General features: G+C 37.7%; 1 protein-coding gene across 7 annotated transcripts in view; it reads right to left on the reverse strand.

Annotated features, from left to right (window-relative positions):
• The window catches only part of ERC1 (ELKS/RAB6-interacting/CAST family member 1), a 486,124-nt gene that overhangs the window by 322,165 nt on the left and 148,010 nt on the right, over positions 1–15,949 (reverse strand). The window lies entirely within an intron of this gene.

Consider the following 15,949-nt stretch of genomic DNA (forward strand, 5'->3'; position numbering starts at 1 on the left):
ATCCTAAGAGTTTCAGGACTACATGCAAAACCTTAAACCCAGAATTGACAGCCAGAACAGAGAAAAGGCACACACGGGTACGGAAACACATATACACAAATCTCTAACACAATAAGGAAAGTATTAAGAGTTAGGAGAAAAGACCCAATACCAAGAAGGGAGTGGAGAGCGGGATATAGAACGGAAAGCCACGAGAAGTAGGCTTCCTTCTTAAATGACACTGCAAATGCCAAGGGGATTCCTTTATGAAGAATCGATGGAGGACAAGGGATAGAATGATTAGACAGTGAGAAAGACAATCAGCTGTCTAAAGAAAAAAAACCTGTTCTTAAATGCTAGTGTTAAGTTAGATTTTTATATCATCTTTTACTTAACAGCAAACATTTTCAATGAAATCTCTTATTGTACCCATTCCTTCATACACACTTACATGCAGTCATTTACTCAGAAAAATTTGCTCAGTTTTGTAGTATGTGCCAGGCATTAGTGATACAAAGAAAAATGAATAGGCCCATTTTTATTATATTATGAGATAGTAAGAGACAACCCATTACACAGCTGAAGCCAAGCTGCAGGTGGGCTTCTGTGCCATCCTAAGCAGCACAGACTTTATTCTAGAAAGACGGAAACCATCAGAGATTTATAAGCACAGAAATGGTCTAGCCAGTTCTGTATTTTACATATATAATTCTAATGGCTATAAAACAGAAGTTTAAGGGGACTTGCATACAGACATGGAAAATAATTAGGAGGCTGTATCAGTTCATGTAAGAGATTATGGGGACTAAACAAAGAGGCTAGGCTCAGTGGCTCATGCCGCTAATCCTAGCACTCTGGGAGGCTGAGGCAGGAAGATCGCTTGAGGTCAGGAGTTCGAGACCAGCCTCAGCAAGAGTGAGACCTCCATTCTCTACTTAAAAAAAAAAAAAGAAAAGAAAAGAAATAGAAATTAGCCAGACAAGTAAAAATAGAAAAAATTAGCTGGGCATGGTGGCACACACCTGTAGTCCCAGCTACTCAGGAGGCTGAGGCAGTAGGATCGCTTGAGCCCAGGAGTTTGAGGTTGCTGTGAGCTAGGCTGACGCCACAGCACTCTAGCCCGGGCAACAGAGAGAGACTGTCTCAATAAAAAACAGGAGGGGAGGGGAGGGGAAGGGTAGGAGAAGGGGAGAGGGAGAGGGATGGACAAACTAAGGGATATAGAAAATAGGAGATATATTTGAGAAACATTGTGGAAATAGCATGTTATCACTAGGGAGATTTAAGTACACATAATAAAAAATATTAAGTAAAACTATGAGGAAATTCTAAGGAGATATTCTTAATAAGCTAAAGGAAAATTATGAAAAAGCCAACTATTCTAGAATTCACAAAGTTCATTCCTTCACTATATATAATCCATATTTGAGTTCAAGTTCCTGCTATTATTACGCACTTTCCCAGGTGTCCAGGATACAGAGTAATCAAAACAGACCAAAATCCCTGCCTTCACAGAGCTTATATTCTAGTATGGCAGACAAAGGAAGGAAGGAAGGAACAAACGAACAAGTGAGTGAATGAATACAGTACGCAAGACAGTGATAAATTCTATGGAGAAAAACGAAACAGGAAGATGCAATCATAGCCTCTTCTTGAAGTACCTGGTTTATTTTACGTGGGTTTCAAAATGCAACATAAATGTTATCTCTTTTGTGAAGACTTTCTTGTTCTTTCCCTCATGAGAGTAATGTGATCATTGTCTGTACTCCATCAATACATACACACGTATATATTATTAATATATACAAGTACACACACCTCCACTCTTCCACCTAGCTAAACATGTATCACACTTATCTCCACTCTTTCATCCAGTAATACATTATAGCACTAATCTCCAACCATATGTAATTATTTGTTCTATATATGTCTCTACAGTAGACAGGGATCCTGCCCCTCCACCCAGGTTTGTACCTTCATATCTGGCACATATCAGGTCTTAAGTAAAGATTAATCAATAAATGAATAAAATAAAACTTTGAACTTTATTATAAACTGTATTTAGGCATACACATAAACTCCTGCTAAGAAGGGAAGTACAAAAGAAGCCTGGATCCAATCTCCAGGTAGTTTCTTACATTAACAAGTTTAGTACAAACTCTTTAAGGGCTCCCTTCATTCTATAGGGAAAGGAAAAAAAAGTCCCCTTCTGGGTCAATAAAAGAACTCCACAGGCACAACAAACAAGCTGAGCAAAGAGAGTTGGTAAATTTAGAATAGGGTACCAAGAATATGCTATGGCTTGAATTTTCATTCTTTAACAAAGAAATAATCATACAGGTGGAACCACTAAAGTGTCTGAAATGGGCTCCAGTCACTTCAGTGTGACTAAGAGGCCAAAGCCTACTGTGAAAGAAGAGTTCACCACACATAAAAAGCATTAGTCTTCCTGTGATTTAATCAGACACTACTATTGAAATCTCGTATACACTGACATTTAGGTATACTCACAACCTCTGCAGTATTTCTGTTATTATTATATCTGTCGTGGTGATCTGTGATCAGTTATTTTTGATGTTACTATGGTAACTGATTGGGGGCACTATGAACCTCACCCATATGAGACAGTGAACTTAATCAATACATGTTGTGAGTATTCTGACTGCTCCACTGACTGGCTTTTCCCCTTTTCTCTCCCTCTGCTAGGGCTTCCCTATTCCCTGAGAGACAAGAATATTGAAATTAGACCAATTAATAACCCTACAATGGCCTCTAAATATCCAAATGAATGGAAGAGTCATACATCTCTCATTTTAAATCAAAAGCTAAACATGATTAAGTTTAATGAGAAAGGCAAGTCAAAAGCCTCTTGCACCAAACAGTAACCCAAGTGGTGATGCAAAGGAAAAAATCTTGAAGGAAATTAGAAGTCCTTCTCCAGTGAACACTCAAATACCAAGAAAGTGAAACAGCCATATTATTCATACGGAGAAAGTAAGAGTGGTCCAGAGAGAAGATCAAACCAGCCACAACAAGCTAGAGCAAGGCCCTAATTCTCTTCAGTTCTCTTAGGTCATTAAATATGAAAGGACCAATTTCCAATCAAATTATATCTCAAACAAGAAACAACACAATTTAAAAAAGTATGCACCTTAATTATCAACACAGTTTTGAGGTAGCTTGTTTACGCCAGCAGTGAAGAAGCTTGGAGAGTGAGTGGCAATGAAATCTTGAAAGGCGTTTTCCACAGCGTGTTAGAGAACTGAATATTTTTCCTTGCAAGAAGAAGTGGTCCAAAGCCTGGAAGAAGTGGTAGTCAGTCAGTGCAAGGGCTGGTGAATACAGAAGAAAACAGAGAGTTTGCAAGGCCAGCAGCCATAGTTTGAGCAGTGTTGTTTGTGCAACATGTGGTTGAATGTTGTCTTGCAAGAGGATTGGCCTGTCTCTAGTAATCGATCTCGGCTGCTTACTCGCAAGCATCCTCATCATTTCATCCAATTGGCTGCAGTGGACATCCGCTGTAATCGACTGACCAGGTTTCAGGAAGCTGTAGCGGATAATACCAGTGCTGGACCATCAAACAGATATCATCACCTTTTCTTGATGAATATTCAGTTTTAGACTGTGTTTTGGCACTTCATCTTTATCCTACCATTGTGCTGAATGCTTGTGATCATCAAAAAGAATCCATTTTTCATCACACATAATAATGTAGTGTAGAAATGGCTCGCCTTTATGTCCTGACAGCAAAGAAAGGCAAGCTTTGAGAGGGTTTCTCTGCTGACGCTCATTTAATTCATGCAGAACACCCATCTATCCAGCTTCTTTACCCTGCCAGTGTGCTTCAAATGGTACAATATTGTTCGAATGGTAACATCAAGCCTTGCTGCTAATTCGCATGTAGGTTGAGACGATTTGCTTCTACGGCAGCTTTTAGCGCATCATTATCCACCTTGGTCTCAGGTCATCCACGTGGCTCATTTTCAAGATTAAAATCACCAGAACAGAACTTCTCAAACCATCAATGTACTACTGTGCGTTCATTAGCCACATCCTTCCCAAACACTTTGATGATATTTTGAGCTGTCTGTGCTGCATTGGTTCCACAATGGAACTCACATTTGAAAATAACATGAATTTTTTTACTTATCCATGGTTTTACAAAAATTGCTTTAAAACAAAATTTGAAAGCTAATCACAAGCCAAACTGTGCATTTGAAAGACTGAGTATGTACCTTCACAATAATAATAAAACAAGAAGTGTCAAAGTGAAATGTCAGAGATAACAAGTGTCAAAATTAGTACTTAAGGAAATCAGACATTCATACTTAATAACCTAATACAAAGGTTGAGGAGAGGTGAAGAAGCTGCAGAAGAAAAGCTGGAAGCCAGCAGAGGTATGGTTTAAGGGAAGAAGCCATCTCCACAACAGAAGTGCAAAGAGAAGCAGCAAGCGCTGACGGAGAAGCTGCAGCAAGTCCATCCAGAGATCTAGCTAAGATCATTGATGAAGGTGACGACACTGAACAATAGATTTTCAATGTAAACGAAACAGCCTTCTACTGGGAAAAGATACCATGTGGGACTTTCATAGCTAGAGAGAAGTCACTGCCTGGCTTGAATGCTTCAACATTTTATTAGGCATTAATGCAGCTGGTGACTTTAAGGTGAAGTCAAGGTTCATTTGCCATTCTGAAACTCCTAGGACCCTTAAAAATGATGCTAAATCTATTCTGCCTGTGCTCTGTAAAAAGAACAAAGCCTGGAAGACAGCACATCTGTTTACAGCATGGTTTATTGAATCTTTTAAGCCCACTGTGGAGACCTACTCCTCAGAAAATAAAATTTCTTTCAAAAGTACTGCTCATTGACAATGTACCTGGTCATTCAAGAACCCTGATGAAAAGTAAACTGAAAACCTTCTGGAAAGGATTCACCATTCTAGATGCCATTAAGAACATTCATGACCCATGGGAGGAGGTCAAAATAACAACATTAACAGGAACCAGGAAGAAGTTGATTCCAACCCTCATGGATGACTTTTAGGGATTCAAGACTTCAGTAGAGGAAGGAACTGCATATATGGTGAAAACTGCAAGAGAACTAGAATTAGAAATGGAGCCTAAAGATGGGACTGAACTGCTGCAATCTCATGATAAAACTATACGGACGAGGAGCTGATTTTTATGGATGAGCAAAGAAAGTGGTTCCCTGAGACAGGTTCTACTCCTGGTGAAGATGCTGTGAATACTGTTGAAATAACAACAAAGGATTTAGAATATGACATGAACTTATTCAATAAAGTAGTGCCAGGGGTTGAGAGGACTGATTCCAATTTCAAAAGAAGTTCTACTGTGGGTAAAATGCTGTGTAACAGCATCACATGCTACAGAGAAATCTTTCATGAAAGGATGAGTCAATTGAAGTGGCAGACTTCACTGACTCATTTTAAGAAACTGCCACAGCCACTCCAACATTTAGCAATCACCAATCTGATCATAGTCAGCAGCCACTAACATCAAGGCACAAAGATCATCAGCAAAAAGATTATGACTCACTGAAGGCTCAGAAGATCGTTAGCATATTTTAGCAGTACAGTATTTTAAAATTAAGGTATGTACATTTTTTAGACAATGCTATGCACACTTAATAGATGACAGTATGATGTGTAAACATAACTTTTATATGCACTAGGAAACTAAAACATTTGTATGACTCACTTTATTGTGATATTTACTTTATTGCAGTGGTCTGTAACTGAATCTGCAGTATATATACAGAACACAATGCCCTGTGGTTTACAAGTTTAACCAGCTGTGCACGTCATTCCACTTACTAATGTACAGACCTTATACAAGAAAACATATGGTCATGCTGCTGATTAGATCTTCTTGTCAAAAAACGGCAGTACAAAAACCATTATTTAAAATGAAATTTCAGGCTGGGTGCAGTGGCTCAACAACTGTAAGTAATCCCAGCACTTTCATAGGCCAAGGCAGGAGGACTGCTTGAACCCAGGAGTTTGAGACCAGCCTGGGCAATAGCAAGACCCTGTCTCTATAAAAAAAATTTAAAAATTAGCTGGGCATGGTGGTGCACACCTGTAGTCCCAGCTACTCTGGAGGCTGAGGCAGGAGGATCACATAAGCCCAGGAGTTGGAGGCTGCAGTGAGCTATGATGATACCACTGCACTCCAGCCTGGGCAACAGAGCAAGACTCTGTCTCCCACCCCCCGCCCCACAAAAGAAAAGCATAATAGGATAATACCCTTCTTTCTCTTCCATCATCCTCATCTAGGAAGAAATTAAGAAATTAAAATGTTAACAGTTGTACTTTTATAATCCATATGTAGTTAAACTATTAAAGGAATCCATTATTCTCTGCTGGTAAAAACTTCTGCTGATAGTTTAGCAGAAGCTGCTAAACAAGGTAAAAACCCCATAAGCAAGTTCTGCCTAAGCTACTTTCTTTTTCAATTACCCAGGTGTCTAGACAGACTGACTGCTGAGTTGGAGGGGAGAAAAAGGATGACTATTTTAGACTCTTATTTACTTCTAAAGAGGAAAAACAAACATTCCATAGTGAAAGGATCTCACAAAACACAAAAAGAACAGTGGACCCTAAGATGGCCTCCTTTGGGCAAGTTGCTGTCAGTGAGGGACGCCTGAAATAGACACAGATGTGTGCAAACCAGCTGTGTAAGCACTCAACCAACCCAAAAGATGCTATGTGTGGGGCGGGGGGGTGTGAGATGGGATGTGTGCCTACAAAAATAGTTCTCTTCTCATTTAACCAGCATCATGACGGGTAACAATTGAGCCCCAGTGAAGGTACATTTTGGTTGTCATTCAAAATTGTGCTTTTTTGATCAAGAACCTCTCTCTGGATTTATATGTGTCACTAACCAGCTGGTATATGAATATTACCACATTATTATTCTTGTAATTTTTCTCTTTTTCACTACCTAATGTTGAGCTTATAAAAACTGTTTACCCTGATAGTCCCATATCATATTATTTTAGTATTTACTATGATATTTCCATAAAATATGTGGCAGAGATCCTATTCTATACTAAGTTCAATTATCCACAGGATCTGAAGTATCTGATTTACAAAAAGCTTTGAATATAAGAACCAAGAGAAAAACTCAATCCATTATGCACATATTTGAATATAAAGATAAAAATGACTGTTTAGAATTGTGGTTAGTGGAAAAATACTCCTTTTAAATATGCTTAGAATTTAAAAAAAAAAACTCTCCATTGTATAGAAGCGGAAACCACGGACTTACTAAAATAATATCAACAATATAACAATAACAACAACAATAATGGTGGTCGTAGTGATGACAACAGCAGCTAGGACTTAAAAACAGCACATTATGTACCTGCCAGACATACACATGTGCTGTTTATATTTAAATATATTTAAAGCATCACTACAAGACAACAAGCTCTAGCTCCAGAATCCTACTCTTAATCACTATGCTATAAATAATACATTCTGTGGTGAAAAAAAAGAAAAAAATAATCACGAAAAAACCATCTAAGTGATTCCTTATTACTACAGTGTTTGTTAATAAATATATTATTACTATGATCATGTATTAAAAATGTATTCCCTACTGAAGCTATGAATGAAGGATTCCCCCAAAGAATAAGGTACCAGATCACTACACCTGCACAAGCACTCCTTTCATGGGAAGAACGTGTATACCCAGCCACAACATACTAAGGCTGGTGGGCAGAGCCAAAATTACTTGATATAAGATTTCAGGGCATGACATTATTAGAATCTAGTTTATTTACAGACGTGAACAAAGGAGCACTTGACAATGAAATACCTAAAGTTTTTCTTTTCTTACTTATTTTAATATTAAAAATTAATAAAATGATTGTTGCAGAAAATCATTCATTTTATAATCCCATGGGCTTTTTTCTACATTATACATACTCTCTCTGATATGGAAAGAAATCATTAAGTATCTATTAGCATGTATTCAATTTCTGTATGAGTAAAATTTTGTAGAGATCAAAGGAAATGGTGTTTATTCTATATATCTGTGTCCTCAATGATAAATAGGAAAGGGAGGTGATATCAATAAGGTTTATACATACAGTTTATTATCATAGAGAAGATCTAACAGTGGCGAATTCAAGAAAAATATTTTTAAATTAACTATTTGGAGAAAGAAGACACAAGGAATAACATAACTTCTCTCATCATTGTATAGTTCTATTTAATGGGTTGGAATGAAAATAGAAATAAAATAGTTACTATATCACATAGAGGCTTTCTTTTCTTCATACAATTTTTAGTTTATGAAGAGAGAGAAAAACTGATGAAAACAAAAGAATTCTAATGCACAATGTAATGCTACATAGTGAATTCATCAAATCTGCACACCAATTTCACATTGGCACAGATTTATTGACATCTTTTGTTTTGGTTTTTATCAGCATTGCCCAGTTGTCAGGAGCTATCGTGTTTCAATGTGGGTGATTTATTTCTAGTCAAATGGAACTGATTATTCTGCCTTTGAGGCCCTAATCACGGAGTTAAGGTAGAAGAGACTTCCTCTAGGAAACAATTCTAAGGACAAGAAATCGCAAAACACTTCTTGCAATCACCTGGCTCACGTTAAACATCATTTAAAAGAAAGGAACTTTTTTGATGATGCCTCCACAGTTGTTCTATGTAGCCAGTTATTCAGAAAGGCTTTGACCTTTAACTTCCTGGTTACCAATACCTTTCAGTATCAGCGGTAGAAATACAGTCTGGATGAACTGGCCCATAATCACCTGACAAAGAGGGCTACTGTAATTATATAGTAATTAATAATGAATTTTCTCTTTTTAGAGTCTAAGTCCCCTGATTTCTAGTCAGCTGTTTGTCCACCATCCCACACTCTGACAAAATGTACTATTAATAATAAGGCATAACTATAATCTATCAAAAAAAGGTTTTGCCCAGACTATTTATACTGGTGTCTAAATTTTGCTTAACCAATCGTGTGTTGCCATGATTAGAAGACATAACTGTAACAAAATCATGAGAAACTCTAAGCAATGTTTTAAACCCAATCTGAGTTTTTAAAAGCCTCTGTATCAGTATTCTCAATTACGGTTTATGGTCCTTAATAACCACAGCAAAGATTTTGGTCAACAACTAATTATTTCTTTGGTTGGGTTTTCCTCTCAATTGTGCTGTTCTCTCATAGAATAGGTTATGGAGTAGATTACTTTAATAAATGAATAGTAGCTATGTGACACTGAGTAATTTGCTTAATCTTTCTAATCACTTTAACTGCAAAACAAGAGAAAAGGCCATTAGTATCTCTTTCAACTCTAAATATAACTATATTCATATGATGGGGAGGATGAGAACATTTAAAAAGTAATAAACTACAGGCTGGGCATGGTGGCTCACACCTGTACTCCTAGCACTTTGGGAGGCCACGGCTCAAGGATTGCTTGAGGCCAAGAGTGCAAGACCAGCCCGAGCAAGAGTGAGACCCCATCTCTACAAAAAAATAGAAACATTAGCTGGGTGTGGTGGCACAAGCCTATACTCTCAGCTTCTTGGGGGACTGAAGCAGGAGAATTGCTTGAGCCCAGGAGCTGGAGGTTGCAGTGAGCCATGATCTAGCCCAGGCAACAAAGCAAGACCCTGTCTCAGAAAAAACAAAAAACAAAAAAAGTAATGAACTTCATCAGAATACTACTTATATTTTATCTTAAAAACTATTCAAAGTTAGTTGCACAAGAAGTATATAGGTATTGCCCTTAGGAAAACACACTCAGAATCTATCTATGGCTCCAGACAGATTTTAATAATTACTAAGAGGGATGTAAGTTCCTTAACATACTTTCTCATGGTACCAATAATGGAACTAAGGGCTTGTTGTACTAAAACAACTGGATAAAATGACGCAAAAACTGGTGAGACCAAGGTATGCCTGGTAGACAATTCTGGAAATAGCTCAAATCCTTCTTTTTATGTCTGGTAGGCATATATAAAAAATGGAGACCTTCTTGTGCTAAAATTACTCAAAAGACAAAGAGGACACACAAATCCATAATGGCAATCCCTCTGAGGCAGCAGCAATGGTGAAACTGCACTTAGGACCTGAATTCACATCATTTCTGTGAATGGCATCCCTTGAAGGTGCACAAATACAATGGCTACCTAGATGGAACAGGCTCAGATCTAATAGTGCACAACGTTTTCAGTGATGAGAGAACCCAGTATGGTTTAAAACACTAAAGCAGACTTAATTTAATTAGATTTAATTGGGCTTAATTTCAAAAAGTATTCACTGTATTACTTGTAACAATAACAAAGTTTGGAAAAATTAAACATAATAATAGGAGGCTGGCTAAATTAAATGTGGTCTCTCCATGGGGTAGAAGGAATATTATACAACCACTGCAATTCGTATTCTTGAGGATTAAGAACGTGGAAACCTGTTTATTATACACTATTACATTAAAAACAAAGGTCATCAAAGAGTGCATACAATATTATCCCAATTTGAAGGAAAAGTTTATTTGTACATAGATTCTTCCTCTTTACAGCTTTTCCATACTTTACAAATATTTAGAATGGACATCTACAAAAATTTTAATGATAATGACAAAAGCAAACGTTTCCCGAATGCTATCCATGGAATCTTAGGAAAGAAAGATTTTCTTATCATATGTACTTATCAATATGGAAAATCTCTAGGGGTTTCCGTGGGGCATGTAAGCAACTCTTCAATTAACATGTACTTTCCATAGGTTTGTACTGTGTGACCAAACAAATCAAGCTTTCAAGGTATTGGGGAGTTTTCTGCAATGCGGAAGAAAGACTGGGAGACAGAAATGAATTCAAGTTCATCTCACTAAATTTTTATTTCATCCAGGTCTACTTTTATGGTTGAAAGATGCTAACTTGTCTGGGCACAGTGGCTCACGCCTGTAATCATAGCTCTCTGGGAAGCTGAGGTGGGAGGATCACTTGAGGTCAGGAGTTCAAAACTAGCCTGAGCAAGAGCGAGACACCATCTCTACTAAAAATAGAAAAAAAATTAGCTGGACGTGGTGGCTGGGACACACCTGCAGTCCCAGTTACTTGGGAGGCTGAGGCAGGAAAATAACTTGAGCCCAGGAATTTGAGGTTGCCGTGAGGTAGGCTGACTCCACGGCACTGTAACCTGGACAACAGAGCAAGACTCTGTCTCACAAAGAAAGGAAAGAAGAAGGAAAGGGAAAGGAGAAGGGGAAGGGGAGGGGGGAAGGAAGGGGGGAAGGAGAAGGGCAATGGGGAAATGGAAAAGGAAAAGGAAAAGGAAAGGAAGATGCTAACTTAGGTACTAATATTTTATCCTAGATTCTACCCAAGGCTGACTTTCCCAGCAAGCAGATTCTGAGACAGATATTACTGTGCAGCATATTTATTAGAGGGTGCTCCTGGGATCAACATCAGTAGAAAGGAAGAAAAGAAATCAGGATTGTACAGAGGGAGAATTCAGCTGCCATGAAGTCCCAAAGGATTCAGACAACCTCATGACGAGCTCTGAAGCTGCTGTTCCAAGTGGGGGTAAGGGGTTTAGCCCTTGTATCTGATAAGGATCAGTCATCACTGGATGTCCATGGGAATGGGCATGCCTCGGGCAAGGTGGCTCTTCAGCCAAGATAATCTCCACAGGGACTGACAACTGAGGGCTTTCTGTCAGCAGGACTTGGAGAAAAGTGCTCTAGCACCTGGAGAAAAAGGCCATCAACCTTCATGAGGGATCTGGGTCACCAGTCACAGCATCTATCATACCCAGCAGCTATACTCTTTCTGGTTAAATCATAGTTAACATGCAATTGTAGTTGCTCTCAATTTCTGTTGTATTTGAACCATATACATATTTTATGGTTTTATAAAATCTAGAGACCCTTGTATCCCAACTTGATTGTTCCATAAGTGGTAGGTGTTTTTAATCAGAAGTTTATGGATGACTTTAAAGTGTGTATGACATCCCAGTTCACATAAGTGAGCTATGTGCACTTTTACATGGAGAAAGCCCAGCTTCCAACAGATTATCAAAAGGGTAAGAGAAGTTCAAAATCACTGACCAGTGGCCATCTTTTCAAGTATCCAGAATGTTTCCAATGGCCAGCCAAGTCCCTTAAAGTTGCTTGCTTAGCTGCTTTATAAAAACACCAAATTTGCTGTACATACAAGCAGAGTTTGGCCCAGGTAGGACGCAGAGAGAACACGTCCAAACGCCAGTTCCTTACCTACATACAATGGATGTAAGAAGCTCAAAGACCTTATAGAATTTAGTAAATTTTCCTCTGTAAAAATGGGTGATTTTTCTAATCTGAAAAACTCTTCTCGGAAAAGAATGCTTGGAGGAGAAAGTGAGGAAGTCTGGCAGTTATAGGAAGATAAAACAGATAAAGAGAACAAAATACATGTCTGATGTTTCAAGCTACTTTCTGGCTAAGATATACATACTGGTGTGGCAGAAAGAAGGAAGAACACAAAAAGCTGCTTCATCAGAGTTTGATTTAATAACTTCTTGAGGTGGTTAATTACTTCAACTTCTCAACTAGAGTTGACAGGTACCTGGGCATCTATTCAAACAACCATTCCCACAGATAAGAATACAATGCAAGATAATTCATGTCAAGTTATAAGCAGTTTTTAAGCAGAAGAAAATATTGACTGTGCTTCAAAACTTTGATCAAGCACTTTTTCCCAAATCCTTTGTTCCTTTCTAGATACTTATCTATGTTTTTATTAATATTACTCTGACAAGCTCCTGCTACAGGGTCTCCTGAGACCTAAGAACCACCTTTGTCACAAGAGGGATCTGACCCTTTCATATTGACTTGGTTTTTTTGTTGTTGTTGTTATTTTTTTTTTTTTTTTTGAGACAGAGTCTCACTGTGTTGCCTGGGCTAGAGTGCCGTGGCGTCAGCCTAGCTCACAGCAACCTCAAACTCCTGGGCTCAAGCAATCCTCCTGCCTCAGCCTCCCGAGTAGCTGAGACTACAGGCATGCACCACTATGCCCGGCTAATTTTTTTTTTCTATATATATTTTTTTAGTTGTCCAGATAATTTCTTTCTATTTTTTAGTAGAAACGGGGTCTCGCTCTTGCTCAGGCTCGTCTCGAACTCCTGACCTCAAGCGATCCTCCAGTGTCAGCCTCCCAGAGTGTCAGGATTACAGGCGTGAGCCACCGCACCCAGCCCATATTGACTTGTTAATTACAGTTTTTCAAGTTTAAAATGTGAACTCAGTCAAAACATAGGTCAGGGCACTCTGAACTAGAACTTGCAAGACTCTGATAATATTAATATAGCATACTATCAATAGATAGAAAAAGGAGGACACAGATATGCATAAATCCTCAAATTATTCACTAAGTTACTTAAAAGTCCAAAGAAATTATGTTTTGATAAGGGTCAAAATTATTTCCATGTAGTAAAAAGTATTACAACATAAGCCTTTGAACAGTTCTCATTTATATTACACCTTAGCACTTGAAAATTAAGCATTGACCCAAAGGCTATATTCTCTCAGGTCTATTCCTATTGCCTCCACAATGTTGGTAGAACAATTTTCTACATTCCCCGAGCTGAAAAACACAAATATTTTTAAAAACACACATATCTTTATCCCAGGAATCCAAGGTTAGTTTCAACATACAAAAATCAATCAATATAACACACCACATTAACAGAAAGAAGGATAAAAACCACATGCTCATCTCAAAAGATAGAGAAAAAGCATTTTATAAAATCCAACATCCTTTTATGATACAAACACTCAACAAATTGGGAATAGAAGGAAACAACTCCCTTGACAAAGGGCATCTATGAAAAACCTCCAGTTAACATCATACTTAATAGCGAAGACTGAAAGCCTTCCCTCTAAGAAACAGACAAGGATATCTGCTCTCACCACTTCTATTCATCATTGAACTAGAGATCCTAACCAGGGCAATTAGGAAAGAAAAAGAAATAAGAGATAGCTATGTAAGAAAAGGAATAAATATAACCATCTCTATTTGCAGTTGGCATAATCTTATATATATGGAAAATAATAAAGAATCCACTAAAATACTATTAGAACTAATAAACAAGTTCAGCAAAGTTGTAGAACACATCAATACACAAGAATCAGCTGTATATCTGTACACAAACAATGAATAATCTGAAAATGAAACAATTCCATTAGCATTAAAAAGAACAAAATATTTAGCAATAAATTTTGCCAAAGAAGTGCAAGACTTACAAACTTAAAACTACAAAACATCAGTGAAATGAATTAAAGACAACCTACATAAATTGAAACACATCCCACATTCATCAACTGGAGGATTTGATGTTAGGATGGAAATAGTCCCCAAAATGATGTACAGATGCAAATCAAAATTCCATCTGCCTATTTTACAAAAATGGAAATGACAATCTCAAAATTAATATGGAATTACAAAGGACCCCAAAAAGCCAAAACAACCTTGAAAACAAACAGAAGTAAAGGATACATAGCTCCCAAGATCAAAATTCACTACAAAAGCTATAGTAATCAAGACACTGTGGTATGGCATTTGGATAGACACAGATTAATGGAATAGAATTAAGAGTCCAATGTGGGCTGGGCTCGGTGGCTCATGCCTATAATCCTAGCACTCTGGGAGGCCAAAGAGGGTGGACTGTTTGAGCTCAGGAGTTCAAGACCAGCCTGAGCAAGAGCGAGAACCCATCTCTACTGAAAAAATAGAAAGAAATTAGCTGGACAACTAAAAATATATAGAAAAAAATTAGCCAGGCATGGTGGCGCATGACTGTAGTCCCAGCTACTTGGGAGGCTGAGGCAGGAGGATCGCTTGAGCCCAGGAGTTTGAGGTTGCTGTGAGCTAGGCTGATGCCACGGCACTCTAGCCTGGGCAACAGAGCAAGACTCTGTCTCAAAAAATAAAAAATAAAAAAGAGTCCAATATGTCTATATGTCTGTGGCCAGTTGATTTTCAGCAAGTGGGCCAACATGGATGAAGAATAGTCTCGTCAACAAATGGTGCTTGGACAGCTGGATATTGTTGTACAAAATAATGAAGCTGGATCCTTACCTCACACCATATATAAAAATTAACTTAGAATGAATCAGACCTAAATGTGAAAGCTAAAACTATAAAACTCATAGAAGAAAACATAGGAGGAAATTTTTGTGACCTTCAATTAGGCAATAGTTTCTTAGATGACACCAAAAGCATAAGCAACCAAAGAAAAAAATACAGAAATTGGACTTCATCAAAATTAAAAACATTTGTGCATCAAAGGACACAAGAAAGTGAAGAGACAACCCACAGAGTAAGAGAAATATTTGCAAATTATGTATCTGATATGGGTCAAATCCCCAGAATATATAAAGACTTTTTAGAGCTCAACAATACAAAGAAACCCAATTTTAAAATGGGCAAAGGACTTGAATAGACATTTTTTCAAAAAAGATATTCAAGTGGCCAAGAATCGCATAAAAAGATGCTCAACATCATTAGTCATTATGGAATTGCAAATCAAAACCATGAACTACTACTGTGCACACATTGGAATGGCTATTTTTTTAAAAAGGGAAAGAGCAAGTGTTGGTGAAGATGTGTAGAAACCGGAATCTTTGTACCTTACTGGTGGAATGGTAAAATGGCGCAGCCACTTGGGAAACAGTTTGGCAGTTCCTCAGAAAGTTAAACATGGAGTTAACATATAACCTAGCAATCCCATTACTAGAAGAGAAATGAAAACATTTTCATACAAATACCTATACATTCATTTTACTGCCAAAAGTAGAAATAACCCAAATGTCCATCACCTGATGAATGGATAAATGAAATGTAGTACATACATTTCAACAGAATATTATTTAGCCATAAAACGTAATGAAGTACTGATACCTGCTATAACATGGATAGACCTTGAAAACCTGC

Source organism: Lemur catta, chromosome 6 (assembly GCF_020740605.2).
Source record: "Lemur catta isolate mLemCat1 chromosome 6, mLemCat1.pri, whole genome shotgun sequence".
In the NCBI taxonomy this organism is placed as follows: Eukaryota; Metazoa; Chordata; class Mammalia; order Primates; family Lemuridae; genus Lemur; species Lemur catta.